Raw genomic sequence first — 14719 nt, forward strand, 5'->3', positions numbered from 1 at the left:
AATCAGTACCGACAAACGCCTGGCAGCCCACGGTAAGATGTTGGATGGTTTCTTGTGCTTGACATCCATATCGGCATTTGTCACTTTGGAGTTTAGTATTTTTAACAGTAAGTATATTTTAATTGGAATAATCTAATCCTGAATGGCAAGTAGGAATCCTTCAGTCTCGGGAAACATCTTTCCTGATGTCAACCAATAGTTCGACGCTGTATTGTCGACATATTTTTGGCTGATCTCATTGAAATGTCGTCCGCGCACTGGTTTACTTATCCATGTGCCCATTTTTTCTGGCTTTGTCAGGTGGTTTATGCGCATTTCTTGTTCCCTCAGTTTAAGCGGCGTTGTATCATCTACTGCACAAATTGCTCGATGTAAAGTAGATGTCTCAGCCTGCACCTGAAAATAAGTTCTTAAATTAGTAACCTGTTTATCCAGTTGCTCACCTATGTCCATAAGTCCTCTTACTCCTTGCTCTCCCTTGTGGGATGTGTTCTTATTTTCCGCTGAAGACCCTCTATATCCATTTTTGACCACTTTATAACACCAAATGAGTAGCTCAGCGCGGAACAGGCGTACGTATTTAATGCCAAACAAATTAAACAAATTTTTACTATTAAGATATGACCGATTTAGCTGTCTCACTCTTTGTACAAACTCAGTTTGAGTTAGTTGTGTTGTATATATCATTTTCACCTATTGCCTCGATGTTTTGGCTATCTTGCATATCGAAACATACGGGCTGAACCTTTCCTCTTGACTGTATTTAGTATACAGCACAGTCTAGTCCAAAGTGCATACTAATATCATTTGAGAAATAAATTTATAATTATTATTATAATCTGCACGTTAACCTTTTATACTAATAAACTATATTAAGTTATTGTCATATGAATGTCATATATAAATTAAATATAATAAATTGAGAAATACATTGGTCAGACCGTGGGCGAGGCTCTAACAGTTGCAATATCCAACATTTTATTTCATTAAATATTCCAATTAGGCGTAATATTTATGTACTACTTTAAGATTCAACGCTCTGTAACAGGATTATTCTTATTTATTTTTTGTAAACAAACGTTATTTGTATAATTACTGATACCGGATTAATTAATTATAAATATTGACGCAATGTATATAGGTTGTTAGTATTATAAAATTAATTTTACAACCGATGTGGATGTATTTGAATTAAAGATTACAAGTTGCTAAACAGTGTTGAATTTTTGAAGAGATCCTAATATGTATATTCGTATATACAGAGTACTCTAAAATGGTTACCAGTGATTCAGTGGGCTTCTATAAAGTAGGTGATCGACGTGCGAGCCATAATACCGCAGTTTTAAGAACGACGGTTTTACTCGCGGCTCGTTGGTGCTGATCGACTAGCGAGCAAAACGGTCATTGTCAACCGTCCACAGCTAACATATTATTGTGTTCAGACGAGCCAAGTAAAAAATAAAACAAACTGACGAGCCGCGAGCCAGGCTCGTAGGTATATAAGACCGCGGTATTGCAATGATACACTGACGAGCTTTACCGACGAGCCACAAAACCGCAGTTTTACTCGCCTGTCGATCATGGCCTTAACTCGAAAATTTGAAGCGAAACATTTCGTTCCTTCAACTTCTGTGCGTATGCTTTGTAATTGGTCTTTATTTCGTTCAATACTAAGAAAGGAGACCTTTAAGTAAGAGCATGGAACAGTTCTTAATATTATTCAAATACTCAAGAAATGATATGTGGCGTTAATGCCAATGTAGGAAAAAAACATACTATACTAGGACAATTTTCAATGGAAGGTGTTTCATCTCCAAATTGAACTAAGAGCTAACGGCAACAATGTTAAATATCAGAAGTAAATTCTTACCGGGGTCATTTTTATTGTGTATGCTTCGCCAATGTAAATATGTAAGTGAAAAGTAAGATAGTTTCATAAAATTTGCCCCCGTAATAATATACAATGGTGCGATTCACGAACGTATAGTTAGACAAGTTTATTGAATAGTTTCAAACATCGGTAAACTTATCAACATTTCGCTGGTCTATAACGTTCTTGGAAAGAATGGGAACGAGAGAAATGGTTTATTAGTTGCACATTCTTTATGTGAATAGGTGTGGTTTGTTCTATTTCTTGGGAATATATTTATTAAATTCTTCTTCCTTTGCCCTATCTGTTTCGGACGTTGGCTATTAACAAGGCTATTTTGACTTTGTTTACGGCACCTCTGAACAGTTCGGTCGATGTTAGCCCGAACCATTGTCGCAGGTTATGCATCCATGAGTGTCGTCTTCTTCCCGGTCTCCTCCTACTGTCGATTCTTCCTTGGACTATTAACTGTAGCAGCCGGTACTTAGTATGCCTCATGACATGTCCGAAGATTATTTCTTTGCTTTTGCCTATTCTCTGCATTACTTCCACGTTAGTGATGTGGTCTGTCCAGGATATCCGAAGAATACGGCGATATATCCACAGCTCAAAGGATTCTAGTTTCTTCAGGGTGGTTTCCGTTGTGGTCCATGCCTCTGCTCCATAGAACAAGACCAGGAAGACATAACACTTGACCAGTCTTAATTTTAGTTCCATTGAGTTCCATTTTGCTTGTGAACCACTTTTTCATATTGTTGAACGCGTTTCGCGCTTTTTCAATTCGTGATCTTATTTCTGTTGACTGGTCCCATTTTGTATTGACTGTGGTTCCAAGGTATGTGTATGTCTCCACTTGTTCTATTTTTCGGTTGTTTAATGTCAATTGCATCAGAGGTTGTTGTGTTCTGCTGATGAGCATGCATTTAGTTTTGGTTGTATTGAGTTCTAAACCATATTCTTGACTTGCTGTGTGTATGCTTTGCATGAGTCTTTGAAGCTCGTTGCAGTCATTTGCGATAATAACTGTGTCGTCAGCATATCTAATATTATTGATTACCTCTCCGTTTACTTTGATACCCTCCGAAACTTCTCCCTGTGCTTCTCTGAAGATTTGTTCAGAGTATATATTGAACAGGAGCGGCGAGAGGACGCATCCCTGTCGTACACCCTTTTTAATATCTATCTTCCCACTGTGTAAGTTGCCCATCTTTATCTCAGCACTTTGGTTCCAATAGAGACTGGTTATTATGCGCAGATCCTTGCCATCAATATGCATCTTCCTGAGCATTTCCATGAGTTTATCATGTTTGGCCTTGTTAAACGCCTTGGAGAAGTCGATGAAGCACAAGTGGACGTCCTTGTGCATGTCTCTGCATCTTTGAATTAAAACTTGCAGACTGAAGATCGCCTCTCTTGTGCCCAATGCGCTTCGGAATCCGAACTGTGACTCCGATATATTTGCTTCGCATTTGTTATATATTCTATTGTGTATGATTTTGGTGAAAACTTTGGTAATGTGATTTATCAAGCTTATTAAGCGGTGTTGATCACAGTGTTTTGCACTTGGTGTTTTAGGTATGGCTACAAAGGTCGATCGAAGCCATTTCTCCGGAATCTCCCCTTTGTCGTAAAAGGTGTTAAAAAGGCCTGTCAGAAAATCGAGGAAGTGGTCATCCGTTTCGCATAGGAGTTTTATGATCTCGCCCTGTATGTTGTCGGGACCTGGTGTTTTGTCGTTTTTTAGCGATGAAATGGCTTTTTCCACTTCAGACCTTAGTATTTCGGGTCCAGTCATGTCGTCATCTTGGTCCACTGTCGCTCTGCGTTTATCGTTAAAAAGTCGTTCTACGTAATCTTTCCATGTGTCAATGAGCTTCAAGTCGTCTGATATAAGGTTACCGTCTGCGTCTATTAGTGTCGGGTGGGGATTATTGGTTTTCTTTTTAGTTGTTAATTCTTTGATCTTTTTGTGCATGTTGTGGTAGTCATATCTTCTGTCGCACTCTTCGATTTCATCGCATTTCTCCTTCAGCCAGCGTTCCTTCGCTTCCTTTATCTTTGTTTTTATATTGTGACTTGTTTCTTGTCTATTTATTAAATAGACTTTATTATTAACTTTAAAATAGTTTTGAAGCTAAGTAAATTTGAGGTAAGTTTATTATTTTTATAGTATTAACCCATTAACGGCTGATACAATAAACAAAGAGAAATTTGACAATTAATTCTAGATTGGATTAAAAACACATAAATTAAGACTAATTTACAACCAAAAAGATAAAGGAACATATTGTATCTTAAAATACAATACAATAAAATACAATACAAATGTAAATTAAATTTTAAGGTGAAAATTTTCGAAACATTCGGGGTGTAGATGCACTCCTTTACACAAATAAATAGTATTACTTTTACACACTTCTTCCAGTAGCAGACATAGATAATATCAGTAGAAACAACTGCAAACAAAGATGGCAACGTTTATACAACCAAAGTACAACTGGAATAAACTTTAGAGCTTGCCAACCACTAATACCCGATGAGAGATGGTTCAAATATGAGACAAATAGGTTATTTATAAAAACAATAAACAGAATAAGATCAAACCAGGCACTTACTCCTGCATACAAACACAGCATAGGTATTACTGATAACCCATATTGCTCCTGTGGTAAAGTGGGAGATCTGCAGCACTTTATATTGGAGTGTGGACAGTACAAATAAAGTATCAAAATGATGCATGAAAAACTTTTTTATTATTTTTATTATTTTTTCAAATAATAAGCAGATATTAAAATGTATCTACGAATACATAACATCCTGTAAATTTAAATTATAAGTAGTTTTAGGTATTCAAATCAAAAATTGTAAATATGTCAAAAATTGAATGTGTATACGAACATATTACTTCCTGTAAATTTATATTATAAATAGGCTTAGGTAATAAAATCAAAAATTGTAACTACCACAAATAGTCTGGCTAATTGGCTATGCCAAAGCCATTATACAATACAATAAAAATAAATAAATACTTTTACACATCCGACATTCTTGTACTATTATAGTATCGTCTCTTTTTGTAATGTGGCCAATATTGTCGAATCTGGTTTCATCTGGTAAAGCAAATTTAGATTGACGTCCATGTACTAAGTTTGACACTGATGTAGTCGTTTCTTCACTATTGTCTTCTCTTCATGTTTGATCGAACAAAATCTATGTCGGCTCATGCTTTCTGTTATAATGTCCCTTTTTCTTCTTCTTTATATCCTCATCCTTCTACCAATACATATCAACTTGAAGCAAAGTGTGAACCAGATAATATACATATGCCAATAAATATTTTTAAATATATTTATTGAACGGATGTAATGGGAGCATATTTTAAATTCACAAAAATACTTGGTTCTAAATCTATTTCTTCGCAAAAATTACCAACAAAAACATCAGCTACCTCAGTAAGTTTCTGAAAACCATTGTTTTTTTTATTATTATTTCATTATATTATTTCATTATTATTTCAAATTTTTAAAAAGAAAGTGAGCCGGAACGTTTTGAGACTGATGACGACAGTTTATTTAAGTAACACAAGTGGACCTGTAAGGGTTAAGTCTCCCTTCAGTATCAAATCTCTCAACTATCAAACCAAGACATGTACCTAAATTAAGCTTATAGTGCTGTTGTATAAATATATTTTCATCTGATAAAATGTGCAATGTATATTATTTCAAATGTGAATTCATTTTTATGCAAATGAATGTCACAACTGGTTCTATAGACATTCACCTCACACTTGAAAAAGAAAAACAAAATGTAAAACCATAACATTTATCTTTTAACAAGTTGGAATTTTAATCCATTTGATGTTTCGAGTGTTGAGTAATTATGCAAATCAGATTCATTCGCTTTTGAATGGATATAGATACTGTTATGATTATTGTCTGCATTTTGAGATGGCTAAATAAAAAAGATGTTTAGACAATAAAATTAATTTTTTATGGTAAACAACTTTTGGGCGATGATTCTCTTGACATTTTGAACTAAGTGGAAGCGTAGTAAAGATATTTTACATCTTTTAAAATACCTTTACTACGCACCTGTCAACTGGCCATTTAAATAAAAGACTATTAATTTGGATGCAAATTCAATAAATGAATTGCAATAAAAGCAAACGTTGGCCGCTGATAGGTAAAGCTCAATATCATAGAACCTTTTCCTATCAGATGCCTGGCGAAATAGATCCAATGCGTCAATTGTTTTATGCCTAAGAAAGGTTCTTGTGCAAAATCCATTGCTTTCCTGTGACTTTTTCCGGAATAATGAGTCGTAGATATGGGTATTTGAATTTTCTAACAAAATAAATATTCTGGTTTTCCTCTTTTAATTGTTTTTAGCAGATCCCTCTCTGCATTCATCATTCTAAGCACATCTTGTTGTGTGTTGTCCGATAACTTCAAAATTCGTTAACCATTATACACAATTCAAATGATTCCTGCCTGCATAGGTGTGGCCAGGTTTTTAAGTGTGGGTTTCAATGCTAAAAATCGCGCCCCTCCCTCGCAATATACTTTTTTTAATTTCCAACAATATTTTTATATATGAAAAACATTATATTTTAGAAATGAGTTGCGTTTGTTTTTATATTAAATTATTGCGGATCATAATGAAAATATGGATGGTCACAGTCACTTACATAAAAAATATATTAAAAATTCACATACATTGATTTATTGTAACATCAGATTACAACGCCATTCGTCGCTGGAATGGTATGCTGTTTTTAAATTCGTCAATTACAATATCTTTATCTATTTTTAGAGCCAGTTTTTAAAAGGCGGCATTAGATATTCCAAACAGTCTTGCAGCGTTGTCGATCGAAGTATTGATTTTATTAAGCTCGCTTAGAAAAAGTTATCTCACGAGTACAACTTGTTACAGAAATTGTGGCAAATTTTACCACTAGTTGGTTAAACATTAGAAACAACCATTTTCTATTATGCTTAGACATAAAATCGAACCAGTCGAGAGTTTTCAAAGGTGTAAATTTTTTACTTTTTTTTGTTTTTGAAAGTTTTAGTTTAGCTTCTAATTCTAAAGAATTCAGATCCGAATGTTGTAAGGTGTATATTAAATATTGATTTCCTAGCTCATCTATATTTAACGATATGATTTTGCCTAACGAATAAATAATTTTTTAAATTCTTGGTCAATAATAAAATCCAAAGAGTTCTTTTTATCATTGACTGTACAAGCATTGAAAGCAATGAAATATACAAGGCAGGAAAAATACCAGTAGAGTGGCTCAAATCGGAGTTCGTTCCATTGCCTAAAAAACCAGTAGCAAAGGTTGTGAAGACTATAGAACCATAAGCCTAATGAGCCATCTGCTGAAACTGTTTTTAAAAGTCATCCATAAAAGAATTTACGAAAGAGCAAATTGCGCCCAATCAGTTTGTATTTGTGAACGCCGTTGGCACGAGGGAAGCTTTATTTAGCGTGCAGGTATTGTTTCAGAAATATAGAGATGTCAGCTGTGATGTTTTTACATGCCTGGTTGACTACAAGAAGGCTTTCGATAGAGTCAAGCACGAAAAAATGATGAAAGTGCCAAGAGGACAGGGATTGACGGAGGGGACCTAAAACTAATAGCTGACCTGTATTGGAATCAATCAGTGGTGGTCCGAGTAGATGGAGAATATATAGATACATAACAAATAGTGAAGTTCTTCGAAAAATGAACAAAGAACGGGAACTTGATCACCATCAAGAGAAGAAAGTTGGAATATCTTGGTCATGTGATAAGAGGGAAAAAGTACCGGTTGCTCCAGTTAATTATCCAAGGAAAGATTCAGAGCAAACGAAGTGTGGGGGGACGACGTATATCTTGGCTGCGCAATTAAATAGACTAGTTCCAGTGCACATTTAACCAATTATTTAGAGCAACAGCTTCAAAAATACGAATAACAATGATGATTGCCAAACTCCGTAGCGAAGAGGGCACTTGAAGAAGAAGATACAGATCAGGTCAAAATCTTAAGGGGAGTGAGACAGGGGTGAATAATGTTACCCCTGATATTCAATCTGTACTTGGAGCACATTATTGGAGAGGTTCTAAAAGATATTGATAAAGGCATCTTAATAAATGGATCAAGCTCAATAACCTGCGGCATGTAGATGATACAATAGTGTTTTCCAATACCATAGAAGTGCTGCAAAACTTAAACAAAATAACGGAAATCAGTAGAACATATAGACTGGATATAAACACCAGCAAAACCAAGCTAATGATCATCAGCAAGGAAAACATTACTGAAGCAAATCTGTCTGTGAAGCAAATGAGAATTGAACATATCTCACAGTACAACTTTGCGAACTATAATCAATGAGTCATAGGACAATACCTAAGAGATTAAATGTCGCATCGGAAAGGCAAAAAGTGCATTCTTGACCATGAGCTCTGTGTTCAAGAGCCATGACCTCACCCTAGAAACAAAAATAAGGCTCTTTAAATGTTACGTGTACTCAGTGTTTTTGCAATAGAAAGGTGGACATTGAAGGCGAAAAATCTATCAAACTTCAGGCTTTTGAGCTATGATTATACAGAATGATCCTGAAGATACCATGGATAGACAAAGTCACCAATGAAGAAGTACTACGGAGGATGAACACAACCGCGGATTTGGTCAATATCGTGAAGGGCCGAAAGCTGCAGTACTTGGGACATATAATGAGAAATCAAGGCAGATATGAGCTACTCCAATGCATTTTGCAAGGTAAAATTAAAGGAAAAAGGGCCCCAGAACGAAGAAGAATATCCTGGCTTGCTAGAGAGCATGGTATAGAAAGATCTCAACACAGCCATTCCGTATAGCAACCAACAAAGTCGTCATAGCCAGAATGATGGCCAACGAAACAGGCATCCCAAGAAGAAAGAAAGAAGTACAAGCATTTACAGCAATATTATCTAATCTAGTAAAAACTTTACGATTTCTCGTAGTAGGAATGTCAATTTGAAGCTTAACGCAAGTGTCTTTTAATTTGGGATAAATATTATCAAATACAGTTGGTTTGATCCTTAATTCTTCCAAAGCAAGGGATAAATTTGAAACTTCTTCTATAGCTTAACAAATACCCATCTCTGATAATTAAAGTAATTTGCAAATTATTTCCAAGCACAATAAAATCAAAGGATTTTATTTAATTTAATATCTCTTTACCGTTAGCTCTAGCTTTTGCAACAGTTGCATCATCAATTGTTTCTTCAATGGTTTCTATAATTGCTTCAAGCTGATCTTTGACTGCCTCCAATATACGAATAAACCAACAATTGTGTTACACCAAAAAATGATTAGCGCAAGCAGCTACCGATGCTAAATTACGATAATCAGCATAGCAATGAATATACAAAATTTTAATATTTATATCTTTGCATCTTTTCTGTACACCAGTAAGGTCTCCTGCCATCGCTGAAGCTCCGTAAAAGCATACAGCTTCAACATATCATGAAAAGTAAAATTTATTGTTTCAAAAATGCTTTTTGAATCAAGTAAATTGAAACGTTTCAATGTTACTAACCTTACAACTGAAAGAGTACTATCCTTAAGGATATATCTAAAAACAATAGCAATCTGCTCGTGGCGAGTAACATCAGAAGTTTCACCGTCTGCAATCACAGAAAGCTGTGTCATTCAAATTTCACTACCTTCTTAATATCTCTTACATTTTTGACAGAATGTAAAATATCATTTTGAATGTAGTTGTTAAGATAAGTGCAGTTTTTCAGGAGCGATTCCAAGTATGCCTTAAATGAAAAGTCATATTTTTTAATAAATTGTACAATTTCAAGAAACAATCCTTTTCCATTGCTTTCTTCCATTTTATCATGACCACGAATAGGTTTTCCACCTTTTACTGGAACTATAATTATATCAATTAGTTTCTTAGACTTAGTTCATTAACTACAATAATAAAATTCACTCATTCTCTTCACTGTCGAATGGTTCAGTGGATGTGGGTTCGAGCCCCAGCTCGGTGTACAGAAAAGTACACCGCAGTTTAAAATTCTAGATGAATCTGCGGCTTAGACTAGAATATGCTGGTGTCTGATCGGCCTATGGGGGAGCAGTACGGCAAGAGATAAGGGCTTGCGGCTCGGCGATACTCCTCCATAGATCCCTACCGGAAGGGCGTGGCGCCTAAATACCGGTATATATATATATATATATATATATATATATATATATATATATATATATATATATATATATATATATATATATATATATATATTCCAGTCACCCTTTCGTATACGTCGATTCTTTGTTAACATAATGACATTAAAACGTGGAACATTAGAACATATAATGATTATAACACCTTTACTTTAATGTCATTGTTGACAAATGTTATATCAACAATTTTTAATTAAAAAAAAAAATAGGCAATGGACTAATAAGTATGACAGTTTTTTATTATTATCTTTCTGTTTTTGACATAAATTATTACGTTCTTCATGAAGACGGCTGATCAGTATGTTACCTTTAGTAGCTAGGAAGGGAAAGTCACATAGATTTTGTGCTACGCCAAGCCAGTCATCCCCAGGGGTGGGTTAACCTGCTACGGTTTTTTAAAAATATTCACCCTCCGAGAAAAAAACATGTTCAGATAGAACTCGTCCTATCTGGACCCTGAACTTCCAGTCGCTTAAGTACATACGTGGAGATAAGTTTTGTTTTGATCAATCTGTGTAAAAAAACTCTCATTTTTTATGTCATTCTTTCATGCGACACTGGTTGAAGGCTTTGCTTACATCCAAGTTGTGAATTCGAATTGTTATTTTAAGATTCATTCTAACCTGTTTGTCTCTTGATTGGAGTCTGGTTTGGATCACTCGCTTTACTATTTTGCTGACTGCTGGAAGTACGTGATTACATGGGTTTCCTTCCATCGATTTGGGAAGAGCATGTATCTTAGTATTACGTTTTTTATGTTTGTTAAATCTACAATTGCTTTCGAAGGAATATACTTCAGAGCCTTGTTAGTGATTTTTTCTGCACCAGGTGCTTTCTGTGATTTGTCTTCATTCTCATCTGATCAGATTTTTTTGAGATTTCAAATTTAAAAAAGTTACGGATATAAGAGAAGCTTTAATGGGTGGTACAACAAGGGTTGAACGGATATAAGCAAAACTGCAGATATATTGAAGATAAGAGCAAACAAGTCAAAAGTCGAGAGATAAAAATTATTTCTCATCCATTTTGGAACTAAAACTGCAAAAGTACGATTTGATAACAGGAAGCATCAAAATATAAAGAGAGGTCCACCAGGATTACGTACCACGCGTTTCTTTTTAAATGTCTATATTAACGCTGTACTGAAAGAAAGATTTCAGATTTAATATAAGGTGTAATATATGAATGCAGTAGCTTTCTAGCAAGCTAGAAGAGAATCTTCTTAAATTAAGTAGGTATGATTAAAAAAAAAAGAAGTCAATTGCCTAGAAACTGTATGATTTAAGCACAAATTAAAATACAGTGAGTATAGTTAATAAACAATACATTATGATTCCAAAATATTTCATACAAACATATAAATAGTATCGTTCAGACACAACACTAAAACAAGACCAGACGTACAATGAAAAGCTAATAATATGATTGGCAGCTCATTATAAATATAAATAAGCTGCAGGGCGAACGTAACAACTTGTTATGTGGATATAACCTTCAGAACAGCAGAATATATGCAAAATACCATTTGACAGGGAAATTATTAAGTATGCCAACACGTATGTTTTATTTAATAAAATTTATTGGACTGGATTGAAAGAAGTTTTTATGCAAGTAACCGTTGTAAAATATATTTTACAGAGTGTGTAAAACCTGATGGTAATAACATTATATTGAGCAGAACACAGAACGTTTAAATTATTTCAAAAGTTGTGTATATCTGACATCTTAGTTATCTAAATACACACAACGCAAAAGTCTAGGGATATTTTTATAAATAGACGTATTTTGTTTATCTGTAATCAACTTAAAAAAAGTAGTTTGTCGCACAAAATTTGTAGTTTAAATTGTTGTTTAATATGTCAAAAACCACCATAAATTGCAAAAAGAAACAAAAAATTGGAGCAAAAAAAATATATTGCAGATCACCCATGTTTCACATACCACCATAAAATGTCAAAAATACGAAATATAAACTTAAAATAAAGTATGGCCATCACGTTGGTTTATCACAGCTCTACATCTACTGTTCATGCTTCGAATCACATTGTTAATGTCTGCTTGAGGTAGTTGTGTCCATTGTTCTCTCAGAAGCTCTTTTAATTGAAACTCATTGTAGATATTGCGCATATGTGGAGTAATTCTTCGTTGGAGCATGTCCCATACATACTCAATGGGATTCAAGTCCGGTGACTGTGCTGGCCACGGCAATACATCAATACCCTCGTTATCCAACCAGTTTGTTACAATATGCGCAACATGTGGTCGAGCGTTATCATGCATAAAGTAAAAATTTTCTCCAACAGCAGCAGCAAACGGGCGCACAACAGGTTCAAGAATAGTGTCCAAATATTGCTGACTTCTGAGAAAGCCACGTGGGAAAATGAAGTCAGTTCTTCCGTCAATTATGATTCCGCCCCATACCATTAATGTACCACCTTTGTACACATACACTTCGTTAAGATGTCGTAAGTTTTTTAATTTGTTCTCCATGTATTGTTATGTTTTCTTGGCGCTGTTGGGCTTTTGTAATTACCATAAATTGTGTCTTTTTTGTGTTTAGGGACAGCCCGTTTTCTTCACTGACTTCTGCCACTCTGTCAACTATTTGTTGTAAATCCTCAAGACATTCCTCTAAAAAAATAGTGTCGTCGGCAAACCGTATATTATTGATTGGTCGGCTATTTACTTTTATTCCCATAGTTAGTTCTTCTAGTGCTTCCTGGATTATTTCCTCTGAATACAAATTGAACAAAGTAGGAGACAGGACACAGCCCTGCCTGACGCCCCTCTCAATCTGTATTTCATTTGAAAAGACGTTGTTCTCTTTTACCACAGCGATCTGATGATAATAGATAGCGCTAATGATCCTGATGTCTCTTATATCTAAGTTTTTATTTTCAAGTAATTTGATAAGACGGTTATGTCTGACCTTATCGAAGGCTTTGTTGTAATCCAAGAACCACATATATACTGGCTGATTAACATCCATGCAACTTTGCACAAGTACATTCACAGCGAACAGGGCTTCCCTCGTTCCCAGTGCATTTCTAAATCCAAATTGTGTGTCACTTATGTCCTGCTCAAGTTTGTTGTGTATTCTCCGGTGTATAATTTTTAAAAATATTTTGAGCGTATGACTCATTACTTAACTATATTACAACTTATTATCCGGTGGTCTTGGCATTCTTTTGCATTTGGTTTTTTTGGTAGTGTTATGAATGTTGACATCAGCCAGTCTCTGGGAATGATTCTTGTACTGTATATTGTATTGAATACGTCGACCAATATTCCAATTTACTGTTCTTCTATTAACCGTATTATGTCTACAGGTATTTCGTCAGGATCTGTTGCCTTGTTGTTCTTTGTTCGCTTTATCGCCTCTAATACCTCATCTTCTGTTATGTCTGGGCCGTTGTCGAACTTTTCCTGCCCTAATACTATCTCAGTCCGTTCGTCCTTAAATAGCTCTTGAATATATTCCTGCCATCTTTTAAGCCTTTCACCGACGTCTATAATTATTTTGCCGTTTTTATCCAGCAGTGTGTTTCATTTTTTCTTAATATTAGTGCCTGTTATTTCCCTAATTTTTTTATGAAGGTTTAAGTTATCATGTTTCTCTACCAACTGTTCAATATCTTCGCATCTGTCACTATACCATCTTTCCTTTGCATCTCTGATCTTTCTCCTTATTTCTGTGTGTATAATATTATACATGTTTTTGTCTTTGGTTTTATAGGATCTCCTTGCTTCCATGAGATCCAGAATGTCATCGGTCATCCATTCATTTTTGTTCTTGATCAGCTTAGGTGTTAGTGTTGTCTCACATGTGCGTATAAGAGCATCTTTTACCATATGCCATTTCCTGTTCGCATCTTCAGTAGGAATAATTTCTATTTTGGTGAGCTCTTCTTTAATTTTTAGTGTGACTTGCTCTTTTGTTGTTGGATCTCTCAAACGGGATACTTGTATCCTCTCTACTTTAGTTTTAGCCACAAGCTTTTTTAGATTAATTTTAAATCTTCCTACAACTTGGTTGTGATCTGATCTCACATCAGCTCCGAGGTATGATTTTACTGATTTTATGGAATTTCGGTATCGTTTGCAGATGAGAAGGTAGTCAATTTGGTTTCTGATGACGTTATGTTGGTTGTCTGCCTGAGATTTCCATGTATAGAGTCTCCTAGAGTATATTACACGTGGAGAGAAATACACCTTGCTTCAACTGATTATGCAGGGAAAGATCCAAGGAAAGAGAAGCATAGGGAGGCGTAGAATGTCATGGCTGCGCAACCTGAGAGAGTGGTACGGATGTACATCAAATGAATTTTTCAGAGCAGCCGTCTCAAAAGTCCGAATAGCTATGATGATTGCCGACCTCCGCCGCGGAGATGGCACTTGAAGAAGAGTATAGAGTTTCCATGTATAGAGTGGGCGAATCCTCGTGCATTTATACTACTGACGCGACGCTAACAAAATAGTTGCGAGTGCAATTGGTTTCAGACCGTAGTTTTAAAACAGTTGCGTGTGGGCGCTCTCCTAAATACAATGGCAATCAGTTAAAATGATTAAGCTGGCCACGTAAGATTTTTACAAACTTGCAAGGCAGCTCTGTTCTTGTAGTATA

The 14719-nt window shown here is 35.2% G+C and overlaps 1 protein-coding gene across 1 annotated transcript in view; it reads left to right on the forward strand.

The window, feature by feature from the left end:
- Reck (Reversion-inducing-cysteine-rich protein with kazal motifs) overlaps positions 1–14719 on the forward strand; it is a 212665-nt gene that overhangs the window by 13449 nt on the left and 184497 nt on the right. The window lies entirely within an intron of this gene.

This window comes from Diabrotica undecimpunctata, chromosome 7 (genome assembly GCF_040954645.1).
Source record: "Diabrotica undecimpunctata isolate CICGRU chromosome 7, icDiaUnde3, whole genome shotgun sequence".
NCBI classification, from domain to species: Eukaryota; Metazoa; Arthropoda; class Insecta; order Coleoptera; family Chrysomelidae; genus Diabrotica; species Diabrotica undecimpunctata.